The sequence below is a fragment of the Mugil cephalus genome, chromosome 3, assembly GCF_022458985.1.
Source record: "Mugil cephalus isolate CIBA_MC_2020 chromosome 3, CIBA_Mcephalus_1.1, whole genome shotgun sequence".
Classification (NCBI taxonomy): Eukaryota; Metazoa; Chordata; class Actinopteri; order Mugiliformes; family Mugilidae; genus Mugil; species Mugil cephalus.
In genome coordinates this window covers 26,630,538-26,644,264 of record NC_061772.1, presented here as the reverse complement: position 1 = coordinate 26,644,264, position 13,727 = coordinate 26,630,538, and the positions used below count along the sequence as shown (strand labels likewise).

Sequence of the window (13,727 nt, the reverse complement as noted above, 5' to 3'; positions counted from 1 at the left end):
CACGTCACCTCTCTGAAGCGCCCCATCCGGTTTTTCTGTTGGCCTTCTGTGCTCGGTACTGTAGGTTATCCGCTTCTCTGAGCATGAGGGCCGTTTAAGTCGTCACTCCGGTCCCGAATTTGTATTCCGGCAATGATCTCCCAAACAGAACGCTCGACTGCAGAGAGACTTGGATCCATTAGTTTGCCAAAACCTGTTCTGTTCTAGCGGAGCCTTTATGAATAATTGATGGTAAATATTTGAATCTCTGCTAGGTGATTTTGTGATGTCCTCAGCAGCCTTGTGTAACACATTCCCCCAAATTCAGCAATAACGACAAACATGATAAACAGTTGCTGCAGGTCTAGTGGTTTGCTTTACAAAAGTGCTTCTCATGGGCTGCACATTATGCCCGAGCTGGACAGTAAAATGGTTTCTTCTCGGCTTTTCTTTCCCCCTCGGGTGTTCCTGCGATGCTCAAACTATTTCTCTTCCAAACGGCCGCTGGTATGTGCCATTTCTCAGAGGCTGTTTTACTGTAAGCTGGCGAGAGGAGCTGTAAATGGCGCCTGGCACTTGCCACAAGTTAATTTCCAGATGCTTTTCAACTTTTTGTTGAGTGAATTACATCTTTCCTGCGACGGCCGCAGACTCTTTTGAAATGTGTTTTGCGGTGTTGCCTCTGAACACAGTAGATCTACTTTAGTGCTCACCGCAGCGGCTAGAGGAAGACATGGCCGGGGTCACTTATTTGCTCAGTCCAGTATTTGCCAGGGGACGCTACTCTGGGCTGAACTCATCATTTTTCTCTCGTTTACTTGTTTCCCTCGCTCTTTTTATTTTTAGACTGAGGTCCAATCTTTGACACAAATGGTTATGAGTGAGCAACAAGTCCAAAAAGCTTTTAGTGCTGTTTTTTGTTTGTTTGTTTGTTTTTTTAATGGTGACTGTAAGATTCCGGACACACTTATCAAGAAGTGTCCGTGATGTGAAAAGACTTGTGGATTTAAAGTTGTGGTTTAAAGTCTTTGAACCTGGCAGGTTTTTAATCGGTGCTCGTCACCTGTTCTCTGGCTGCATCCTCAGGTCCTGCTCTGGTGGGTGTAGTCAAGAGAGACTGGGCCTCTCAAAACAGCATCGCCCTCTCATGGTCAGCAGTGGAACAGCCACCTTCGGACATAGTGGACTATGAGGTCAAATACTTTGAGAAGGTAAAACCTTTTTATCGCATTAAATAATGGATATGGAGAAAGAAAATCTCAGAGTGTTTGGTTTGCATTATGTTGACTTAATCACCACCAGTCACACATACACGACGAACAGGAGGACCACCAAAGGCCCCTGATACATATCCACCCAGCATTTGAGTGGCTTTTAATTTTATTATTTGTCATGTTATGCAAAGAATCCCTTAAAAGTGTGAAATGGAGGCACCCCGAGGAAAATATTTAAAGCTACAAGATATTGGCCAGATATCCTTAACATACAACAACACATAAACAGACATATAATAGACATGCTATAAATAATCCCAGTACTCTGGTTACATTACATTAGTTGATACAGTCAATATACAATAACAGATCTGATATAATCAGTAAGTTAAATATACATTGATAGGAGTTGCATTTTGAGCGTTTTCTTGAAGAGGGAGATGGAATGAGATAATTTCTCATCAAGCTCATTCCAGATCTGGTCCTCTGCACATTATACTAAAGCTAGTGCATCTTAGCCTTTGTTTTTTTCCCAGTGATTTAGATTTTTTGTTCCTGGTGGTGTAAGTGTGCATAGGAAGGGTGATTGGAATGAGGTTACATACTGTAGTTTATGGTTTAATTTATGGACAGTCTGCTTCATAATACTAGTATTCCAGAAGTAATTGTACTCAGCAAGGCTGGGACGATTGTAGCATTTTAGTAGGGGCATTAAACTCAGACCAAGATAAGCTTTTTTTGGAGTATCTCTAGCTTTAATAATATGTTTATTAACCCTACTGCCTCTGCAATAACATGTAAATACATAATCTTTGTAATTCCTGTTTATATTTGCACTTGACTCACACAGTCATGTTCACATCCTCCGTGGACGGTTTGGATAGTTCGATTTTTTGTTACTTGCTCCTTAAAAGTGCCTTGTGCTTGCACGTCACGCCGCTCACTCGTGCATTAAATCGCCCCCCGGGGACAAATAAAGTCTTCTGAATCTGAATGAATCTTCACTCAAACACTGTTAACAGAGTAATGTGCATCGTTGCCACTCACAAACCCAAATACTTGTGTAGAGCATTCATAATGTGCTGTTATCTCTGCTTTGTTCCCCATCTGCTCCGATGGTTAATAGGATAAAAAATTATGGTGTTTTGTTGAGACATTGCTGTGATAACAGGTTTATGCAACAAAAAAAAAACACACACATTTATCTGTTTTGACAAAATGGGCTTTTGTTTATCATCTTTGGCAATCTGTTTCTGCTTTTTCTAGGAGCAAGAGCAGCTGAGCTACTCGTCAACGCGCACCAAAGTCCCCAGCGTGGTGGTGACGGGGCTCAGGCCGTCCACCCTTTATGTCTTCCATGTGCGCGCTCGCACCGCCGCCGGCTACACGGCTTACAGCCCCAGCTTTGAGTTTGCGACTGCGGCAGAGGGTATGACTGTGGAAGAAGAACTGCAGCTTTGTTTTAGCCAGGGATGGCACTGGTAGCCAGTCATTTAGATTTACCTTACTGCGGCAGGTATGTCTTTAAAACTTATGCCTAGAAAGGAAAAGCCAGAGAAATATGCACCACTTGCACCAGTGCAAAGTAGTAAGTCGTGATTTCCAAACAACATCTGACTATGCCCCCCCATTTGTCACTGAACGTGATCGATTACCCAAATCTAAACAGGAACAGCTCCGCCATCTGTATCTCACTGTCGTATCTGCATCATGACAGCACAGTCTGAATTAAGCCCTGAACTCAGAGCAGACAAACATTTTAAATGAGCTTTTCATAAGATTAATCGTCGCCTGGTTGTTTACAGATAAGTTAAAGCAGATGAAACTGGGCATGCATGAGGAAACCATAAAATGAGTGCCTTCTGTTGGATTTTCACTGTGATAAATATGCAGAGTGTTTTAACTGAGTAACAGTAGCAGAACCTAAAAAAATAAAAAAATGAGTTCTCACTTTCCTCAGATCCTGACATCGCCGATCAGGGTCAGGTTCTGGTGGTTGTCACAGCATCTGTTGGAGGCTTCTCCCTGTTGGTCATCCTCACCCTGTTCCTCCTCATCACTGGACGGTAAGATGTTTTCCTTCCCCTTATCAATAAAACCAGACCACCCACACACACACACACACACACACACACCTTCCCTTCTCATAATCTCCAGAGTGACGCTACTTCTACAAGTCTGTTAATGGAGTCTCTTTTGCCACCAAGCAGACACTCTTATTTTCCAAATGGCTGAACCAATTTTCTGCCTAATTACTCAGCATGTAATGCATGTACCAGCGGTTTGCTCCGTTCCATTAACCTCCACAGGTTGCCTCAGACTGTTTTCTTCAGTCTCCCTCTGGTTCACGGGGGTTTTCACCATTAGTGGCACTTATTAATAATAATAATAATAATAAACGGAAAAATGGACAGAAAGTGGCGATAGTTTGTCTTGACTTACATCGGATTGTGTCACAGGCCCATGTGATAATCTTTGATTGCACCATTTGTGCGGAATGTTTCTGAACGTGTTAAAAGCGTGTTTCATTTTATAATAAAAGTACCAGAAATGCAAGAGACTTTTTTTTTTTTTGTATGAAGCATGGTCCCACCGGGGTCAAAGTCACCAAGCTGCGCAAAGTAAATTGCTCATTTTAATTTGATTAACACCTCCTGTAATAGGTGCAGGTTTGCCAGATATGATTATTACCACAATCCATGTCCCTAAATTGATATATCAGGCGACATATTTCCCCATGCCTGTAATTACCAGCTTGTTTGCAATCAGATTCTCTTCCTCTTGATTCGTTCAGATTATTTTAACAGGTTTTCTCCCAGTGCTGAAACAAGTATGCTATCCTAATGCTGCAGGTATGGTCGTGCAAAACTGCTTAAGTTTAGTGGCACGTAAGTTTCTAAATGTGTGCCTTCGAGAATATGTTCAGTCCATGTTTTAGACTATATAAATATGCATTGAGTTTGTGTCTGTGCAGTGCTTTGGATTATACATTGTACTTATTTATTTATTTATTTATTCACATTCAGATGAGACTGCTTCACAGAGCCATTGGCATGGCAACTGGTAGTCATCATAATGTCACATCCTGTTTCGATTGTGTCAAATTGATAACTAAAACGAAACTTATCAGAAACATTGACACTTGAACATTCATCAGCATCATATTAACTACCTAAAATGACAGAAACCATACTTGAAAAAAAAAATTGACTTTTTTTAAGTTTGGCCCAAGTCCCATTAACTAACATGGAGGGGGTGGAGCTTAAGGGAGCTCTACTTGCTTTGGCTTCGCCTTTAAGGAGCCGTTCTGTCATCCATATTTATGCAGTCTATGGTTTTAACCTGTTTTTTTTTTTTTTTGCATGCACACATGTTAGTCGTTTTTACCTGAAATAATTTAAAGTAATAATAGAACAGATGAGCCCACATTATCTTACCTGACTGTTGCATAACATACTTCACATATGCCTCGATGATGCCAGCCTATTCGCCGGTAATACAACAATGACTGTATCTGACATAGTTTCCAGCATCTGTGCTACTTATAACAGGTACTTCATGAGTGCGCTGTAACTCACAAGCTCTTTTCTTACTATTAATGCTGGCTCTGTCCATCCTTTACATCCGTTTACATCCGAGGACCTTAAGTTTCCAAAGGCATGCCCGCGAGAATATATTATATTTTAACCTGTATTAAATATGTCAACAGACTCCATGAATATATTTGGGGGCTATTTTTTGCATGCTTACATGCAACAGTTTTTACCTAAAATATACCGTATTTTATATAGTACAGAGCATTTAACTGTTATACAACACTTCACAATATAGAAACAATTGTCCTCGGCATAGTTTTCTGCACCTGTGCTGCTAAAATAGGAGCTTTATGGGTAAAGTGTATACTCACTAAGTTCTCTACAATTAATTCTGGCTCTGTCAATCCTTTACATTTATTATTACTCATACAGTACATGGGAGTTTTCCTTTGCAGATGTGCCTGTTCAGGAGCCTTGTTGGCTGTGTGTTGCTAATGATGCTATATATATATATTGATTCCATTGTTGCATCCATCATCTAGTTTTCTCATTGGTTTAAGTTAAACAAGTTATCACTCAATGTCAAGAAATCTCACCTCATTATTTTCAGAAATAAGAACAAGAATTATAACGTTGACAGAACCAAAATATCTATCAATGACAATGTACTTGCACAAGTTTCATCGCTTCACAGTTCTTAGGCATCTGAATGGATGAGAAAATCTGTTTTAAGAGTCACTGTGAATGTGTTTGTAAAATCGTTGGGGCATTATGAAAAGGGTTAAACAGTATTTGAAAAAGAGCACTCTTCTACTCTTACTGTAATATAATTCGGGCCAGCACTTACGCTTCCTACTTACAAGTAATCCATAGATTTCAGAAATCCTTTGTAAGATCAGTGATCAGCAGCAGAATGAATCCGCTGAAATGTCCGCCGTCATGTTTTTACACCAACTAGTACTTAGTAAAGAGGATAAAAGTGTAAATGAAGCAGAATAAGTTGCAACAAACCTAAACATTTCTTTCTTTATGATTGTGTGTTGTAAGTGCGAACAGCAAAATTGAATTGAAGCGAACATCACAGCCAACCTGATATCTGAGACGTGGATCATTTTCATATCATGCTCTAGTTTTCTCATGTTACAGGTGCGGCCCACGGGGGATTATAAAGAGCCAGAAACACGACAATATGTGGGTGGAACTTTACCATCCATCACGTCTCTCTCTCTCTGGACGGGGCTAAACTGAGTTTAAAAAGTGTTTTGATTCAAATGCCTTTGAAACTAGAGAAGAGTTTAAAGTGAAAAGTTGCTAAATACATTAGCATGTTTAATCCTTTGATGACATTTCTAAAGATGCCGCAAGTTATTTATTTATTTATTTAATTAATTTTTGCCAAATGCTAGTGTTAGACTGTCACTTTTGTCCCGACTCTCCCTCTCTGAGGAGACTGAAATCCTTGAGTGTGTGACACTGAGGATACTAAAAACATGGGAAAGTGGCAGAAAATAAAAAGAATTACATAAAGGCAAAGACAGAAATTGCTCCAAAAAATGGATTATAGAAAAAAGAGGAAAATGTCTTTGTGTTCTTTTGTAGTTTTTTGAGCAAAGACATCTTTGCCAGCGAAGAGAATGATGATGTGGAATTAATAGAAAAGGGAAAAAAAACGAAAACTGTTTTAGGCATTTTCCGTTTCTGTCAGAATAAACGTTTCCACCTTTTAGCATGAGCTCCGTGAATCTGTTAGATGTCGTGATTGTTTTCAGACGATAATGTCGACTAATTCACCGTGTTGCTCAGCACAAAACACTTGAGGGAGGTTATTAGAGGAAAGACAGAGAGTTCGAGATGCAGAGTGCTCTTTTTATGTGATGGCAAACAAGACTTTTTATCCTGTGGTTCATTCGTACAGGTGTCAGGGGTATATTAAAGCCAGGATGAAGTCAGAGGAGAAGAGGAGGACTCGCTTCCACAGTGGACACGGTACAGTATATACACCTTTTTTACGCTGTGCGTATGTATATTTTGCCCTTCACCTTGTATTTTGACGTTCACCCCGGGAGAATGTATGCTGCAGGAGATGCTTCCTACAGCTTTCACAAACAGAGGCCGTGGCTTGTATCACTTTCATGCATTTGTGTTATCGTGAGCTTTTTGAATGCAGCCACGTTTTTCCTTCCATTTAAATAAAAACCGCCCGCTGATGGTTCAGTTGTTACTCGCGTTAGGGGCTGAAAAGAAATCGACTCGAACGAATGCATTCAGGCTCACTCTCGCTCACTTTGTTACAGAGCATCCACTTACTATTAGAGGGCAGACTGAAGGTTTGTGGCTTGTTTACAAGGACTAATGCTAGACTAAGACGAATGCTAATGGAAGAAAAAATTAAAAAACACAAAAGACTTTCTGCATCAGCTATTTGAAAAAAAGAACCTCAGTTCAGTTCGAGCTAGCCTGAGAAAATGTCCAAACATACTTGGTACACATTAACCAGTGCATGCACACCGATCAGCCACAACATTGAAACCACTGAAACCAATGACACTACTTGATGGCAGTGTCCATCCCCAGCAGGATGAAGCCTGACACTCACAAAAACGCTTTAGGAACAACACATGGAGCACAAGGACAAGGTGTTGACCTGGCCTTCAAATTCACTGGACACCAACCTGATCTGCGAAGTATCTGTGTGATGATCCACAGAGGCCCCTCCCCTCCCATCAACCCATAGGACCCAAAGACCCCCCTCCACTAACAACATTATGCTCCCAGACACCACAGTCTCATAATCTCTGATGAGTCACAACTGTTTCGGAGGCACAATATTAACCAGGTGGTCATAATGTTATGTCTGTTGCATACATGCATGGGCAACCCAATTAAAATAATAATTCACATCCCAGACTCCGAACTTAACAGACTCTTCGCACTGACGAGCGTCTCATTGCGGCTTCGCCTGTGAAATAATCTGCTTTAATGCATCTTCGTTACAACTCTCCAAACAAAATGAAGGAGAAAAGACGGGTGATTTAGGTTTTTAAAACTGTAATTCAATATGTCACACATTTTCCAAAACATCCCCAAATCCAGTATGAGTTAGAGGCAGCGGTCCAGATAAAAGATTAAACTGAAATCTCCTTTCAAGTCTCTGAACACACACTCACACCTGTTATCCCCAAACTAAGCTCCTCTATTTGCCGACTGCTTTCTGATATTTGTAAGCACACGTAACAGCCACAAATCACAAGCATCCTCTCCTCATGTTTGGGGCTGTTGTGGCCTTATTTCTGGGTACCCCCCCCCCCCCCCCATTCCCCCCAGCCTTTCAATGTGCACAGTGTGCCACCTGCCCATTATCGGATTTTGACAAAACTTGCTGTTCCGATTAACAATTACAGCATTGACCCAAGCGTATCGTGGCGCTACAATTTCAGACAAACACGGCGTTATTGATCCCCCGCCCCCCACCCCCTCCAAAAGACGAGGAGTGTCCTCCCCCGGGGAACAAAATGATTCCTTGTATTTTGCTAAGATGCTTTGGGCGGGAGCTCTTGTAGGATTTGATCTGACTCCTGCAGGGGAACAAATGTGGCGGCTGAGAAAAAATCTAGCTGCTCTGCCGTGAGTGGGCTTGATTTGGAGATTTGGGATTGATTCGAGAAGGACAGAAAAAGACTCACAACCTGCTGACATACGCTACCAGTCTAAAGTTTGGACACGCCTTCTCGTTCAGTTCAGTGAATGAGAAACTTCTGACTGGAAGTGTCCCTCCAAACCCATGATGTGTCTCTACAAGATGACACATCTTTAAGTGTGCTGTGTGCGCGTTCCTTCATGTTTTTATTTAGGGAAAAGAAAATTTGACTTTTGCTGTGGACTTACTCTATACACCGATCAGGCATAACATTATGAGCACCTGCCTAATATTGTGTAGGTCTCCCCTTGTGACTCCAAAACAGCTCATCAGAGAATGGACATGGACCTTCTGAGGGTGAACTGTGGTGTCTGGCAACAGGAGGTTGTTAGTGGGATGTTTTTGGGTCCTATGGGTTTGAGAGGAGGGGGCTCTGTGGACCATCCCACTAGTGAATATGGTGGCAAGGTCAACACCTTCATGTTTTTTGAGTTGTTCCTTAACTGTTTTTATGGGTCTGCATCCTGCTGGGGATGACTGCTGCCATCAACAAGTGTCATTGCTATGGGGTGGGGGTGTCTGGTCTGGTCTGGTCTGGTCTGGTCTAGGTGTGAGCTACATGTGGTACATGGTACAAGTAACACCAATGAATCCCAGGTCCAAAAGTTTCTCAGCAGAACACTGAGTTGCCACAAGATGATTTTAATGTTATTCACTTCTCCTGTCTGCGGTTTTAATGTTGTGGCTGAAGTACGGCAAAGAATGGTAACACTGTTCCCAGTGCAAATATACAGGCACGCGTCTTTTGTTTTGTTAAAATAACACAAAAAATTACTTGAATAGCTATAAAGCTTGCCTCCGCCAGGTGTTTGATGTTGTTTGTAATTTGCGGTTGTGCCCTCGGGGGAGCCGCATCACCCAGGCGGTGGGGAGGAGGGGAGAGAGGGGGGGGGACGCCCAACAGGCTCGGCAGTAGAAAAAGGCTTGTTATGTTACAGAGCCGAGCTTAGACACCCGGGAGACAGAGGTTGGGACGTAGACTCCAAACTGGAAATCTACCTCAGCCGAAGCCGTCAACCCGCAACACCCTCAACAATACCAGCTGACACAGCTATAAAGTACATTTAGTCCCCAGCTCATCTGCTGGAGGTGCACCACGGGCTGCTTCAAGTTATCATTTGTGCCAGTCATCACGCACGGCGCTCGCTGCAGCAGCATCCCCAGACTCAGCGACAGAGGAGGAGGCTGGATCCTGGATGCCTGCAATGTCTTTTTTACGCTGCTCTGGGGCATATTCTCTGCTCCTTCTTTATAGTTTTTACCACTTTATTTTTCCTCCCTTGACAAAACAGCAGAGAAAACCCGAGCAATGTAATAGAAGCAAATGATCCGGCAATTACAAACTCGCACAGGCGGATAAAAAATTTACTTATTTGTCACCATCTCAACAAAAACATAAAGTTATATGGTTCAATACAGCAGAATTCCCCACGCGGCTGTAGAGTAGTAGACTAATGTTTATGCAGGCAAATATTTGTTTTTTAAATGAATTAAGAAAATGTGCACATGACTGGCTCAAAATGCAAGACTCTGTCTACATAAGCCAAGTAGGATGAGCATTTTATAACCTAGTGTCCCAACATTAACCTGTACACCCTCAAAATAACGCAGTGTCGCACGTTTACTTGTGACTGTGCATCTCTTCCAGTCCCTTTCTCTGGAATAAAGACCTACGTGGATCCAGATACGTACGAAGATCCCACTCAGGCTGTGGAGGAATTTGCCAAAGAGATCGAGCCCTCGTACATATGCATCGAGAGGGTGATTGGTGCTGGTAAAAGAAATGAATAGATTAAATGATAAATGCATGATTTGTCAATGTAGATTATTTAGTGCATGAGTGTTATTTCTTAAATTGATAATGCACAGGATATCCTCCCTAGTGATTACTGTCTGGCCTGGCACCTACGTTTAATGCGGAGTAAAACATTAAAAAGAAAAGCTGAACACCATAAAATTGTTATTTTATTGCCCCTCTTAGCAGCTGATGTTAAAGTAATATATTGTATTGCACCTTAGAGATGCAAAGCTAGTGCTTTTAAGCCTTGTAAGAATCTATGCGGGTTTATTTCTGTCACGTCGCTGCCATCTGCTGGAGGTGGAGTGAAGTTACAGTTCTTCAATATGGCGGGCAAGAAAACTGGCCTCTTAATTTATTTTAACTCCAAGTTTTAAGTGATTAACTGATTGTCTGACTGACTTTTAAGAAGATCCTTTAATAAGAACAATAAGCATTTTAGAAATGTCACCTGCAGCAGCAAATACTGCACACAGTCGGCTCTTAATCTTACATGGAGACGTAAACCCTGCAAGTGTGTCATTATTCCTAATTTAACTTTTGATTTTTTTTTGTTACATAAGTGCATGTGTGCGTGCTGTGTTCTTACAGGTGAATTTGGAGAAGTCTGCAGCGGCCGTTTGCGTGTCCCAGGAAGGAAGGACATTGCGGTGGCAATAAAAACCCTCAAAGGCGGCTACATGGACCAACAGAGGCGAGAGTTCCTGCGCGAGGCATCGATCATGGGACAGTTCAACAACCCCAACATCATCCGGCTGGAGGGCGTAGTCACTAGGAGTAAGCCCTTTATGCAGCGTGTCTTCTAGTGTGCGTTTGCAGAGAATTCTTCTTTCTGTTCGCCCCTCATAATATGCCTTGTTCTTTTTCCCACAGGCAGACCGGTGATGATAGTGGTGGAGTACATGGAAAATGGAGCCCTTGACTCTTTCCTTCGCGTGAGAAGAATGCGTATTTTTTACACGTGCACAGTTTTACTCCTGAATGAAATGTTCCTCACGTCCTATTTGTCCTCTCTGCCCAGACACGCGACGGTCAGTTCACGGTGCTGCAGCTGGTCGGCATGCTGCGTGGGATTGCCGTCGGCATGACCTACCTCTCGGATATGGGTTACGTTCACAGAGACCTCGCCGCCCGCAACATCCTGGTGGATGAAAACTTGGTGTGCAAGGTGTCTGACTTCGGCATGTCCAGAGTTCTTGAAGATGACACGGAGGCCGCCTACACAGCTACAGTGAGTGTGGATCTAATGGCTGTATAATGGCAAACAGGCCCGGATGTTACTTTAACAATCTGATTCTGTGTTTCTGTTTTTTATTTGTCAGGGAGGGAAGATACCGATACGCTGGACAGCACCAGAGGCCATCGCTTATGGAAAGTTTTCCTCCGCTAGTGATGTGTGGAGCTTCGGGATTGTCATGTGGGAAGTGATGTCGTATGGCGAGAGGCCCTACTGGGAAATGTCCAATCAAGATGTAAGCTCTCGATCACATTAAATTTATCAAGATTTGAAGCACAATCAATGCCATATTTTTCATCTTCCACTCTCAGGTCATTCTGTCCATTGAGGAGGGGTACCGTCTACCAGCTCCAATGGGCTGCCCCGTGACGCTCCACCAGCTGATGCTGCACTGCTGGCAGAAGGAGTCGAGCCAGCGCCCGCGCTTCAACGACGTGCTCTCTTTCCTTGACAAACTCATTATCAACCCCAGTAGTCTGCTGACTTTGGTTAGCGACGTTCAGAGGTACGTTTCAAACCTCTGTGTTCTTACAGTGTCAGCACAGTTCGTGTGAATGTGAAGGTTTTCCGCATTAAAAAAGTTTTTCAGTGGCACACAAAGCAACAATAAAAGGGAAGCATCTGGTTAGCAACAGACAGCCACACAAAGACAAAATTGTTTTGGAGGTGAAGAAATTATCATCGTAGCTGTAATGTTGTCCTGTTGCAAGTTAGTGTCTGCAAGTTGGTTTTCATCCCTTCACGTCTTAGACTAAAACCTTCTCCTCCTATTGTGTTTGGCCAAATCTGACTGATTTACAAGTTTTCTCTCTTAAGAAAATGCAGTTAATTTCGTCTGTTTGTCATAAAATTTGTTGGCTTTGTTCCCATTTTTCTTTGTCATGGTTATGAACTGATAAACAAAACTTTAAAAATCGGTCTATTTTAATTTTCTGTTTCTAAAAATAAAAAAATAAAATCGTTAGAAGACAGAATAAAAAAACAACGGTCGTTTTTTCATGTTTTGCAACCGGAAGTTGCCGTTTTCAAAGTAAGTGCATGTATGTTTCTGGCCACTGCGCCCTATGTAGCACAGGCTAGGATGTGTTTGGAACCTTACGCTGACGTGATTTTTGACATGACAAAACAAGGCTTGTCTTGCAGAAATCTCTGCACTCACATCAGAGTAATATTAGCTAGTAGCTAACTATTCCTTGATTATGTGTAGTTATTTTTAGTTTTTATTTAAAATATGCAGCTTAGTTTTTCTGCAGTCATGTCCTCTTCCCTGAGACACACACTCTTTTATTGTTTCGAAAAACAACGTACTGATGTACTAATGTACTAATGTCCATTAACTTCTGTTAATGCCAAGTGCCGTCCTAATTCGTGCTCTTACTTTGAAAACAACAACTTAGAAACAGAAAATTAAAAGGGAGTGGTTTTTGTTTATCCATACTCAACCCTCAATTTCAAACCCTCAGACTCAATTTTAATTTTTGAATATTAAACTGAAAGTCAAATAACCACTTATTTTTTGTTTTTTTAATATCCTTTTCTGAACGGAAAATTCAATGACCAAACATACACGGACCGACGAGGCACCAAAGTCAATTGTTCTCTCATAACACTTGAATTACAAATTCTTACTGGCTGTTAGGTTTAGGGTTAGAATTTGGAATTGAATTGAATTGAATTTGGACAAAAATAAATCACATATCCTCTCATTAATGAACTGCATGCTTTATCATCTACACAGTTTGTCATTCAAAACCACTGACATGTCCCTCCAAAGATTATTAACTGTCCATCTCAATGCTACGCTAACTTGTCTGTTTGTCCTTTAAGTTACCCCGACTCCCCGGAGGACATGCCAGACTACCCGCTTTTCATCTCCATCGGCGACTGGCTCGACTCCATCAAGATGAGCCAGTATAAGAACAACTTCCTCGCAGCAGGATACACAACACTGGATTCCATTTCCACCATGAGTATAGAGTGAGTGGAGCTGAATTATTATTATTATGCAGCAGGAGTATCGAGAAAAAAAGAAAAAAGAAAGCGCACTAAAAGGAAACGCGGTGGCATCAAAGCAGCAGACAAAATGATGACACTGTGCTTTAAGCTTTGTTTAAGCTTTGTCTGGGAGACAAAAATAGGATAGTTTCTGTCTGTGTCACAGGCTCCTTTTAAAAGTTCTTATTTAACGATGCTGTCATTGCCACCTGTTAGTGTAGCATATTGTCCTATTAGCAAAAGGTGGACATTGTTTATGTCGTGTGCGCTT

General features: G+C 41.9%; 1 pseudogene; it reads left to right on the top strand.

Moving 5' to 3' along the window:
• Positions 1 to 13,727, top strand: part of LOC125005445 — a 62,137-nt pseudogene that overhangs the window by 47,504 nt on the left and 906 nt on the right.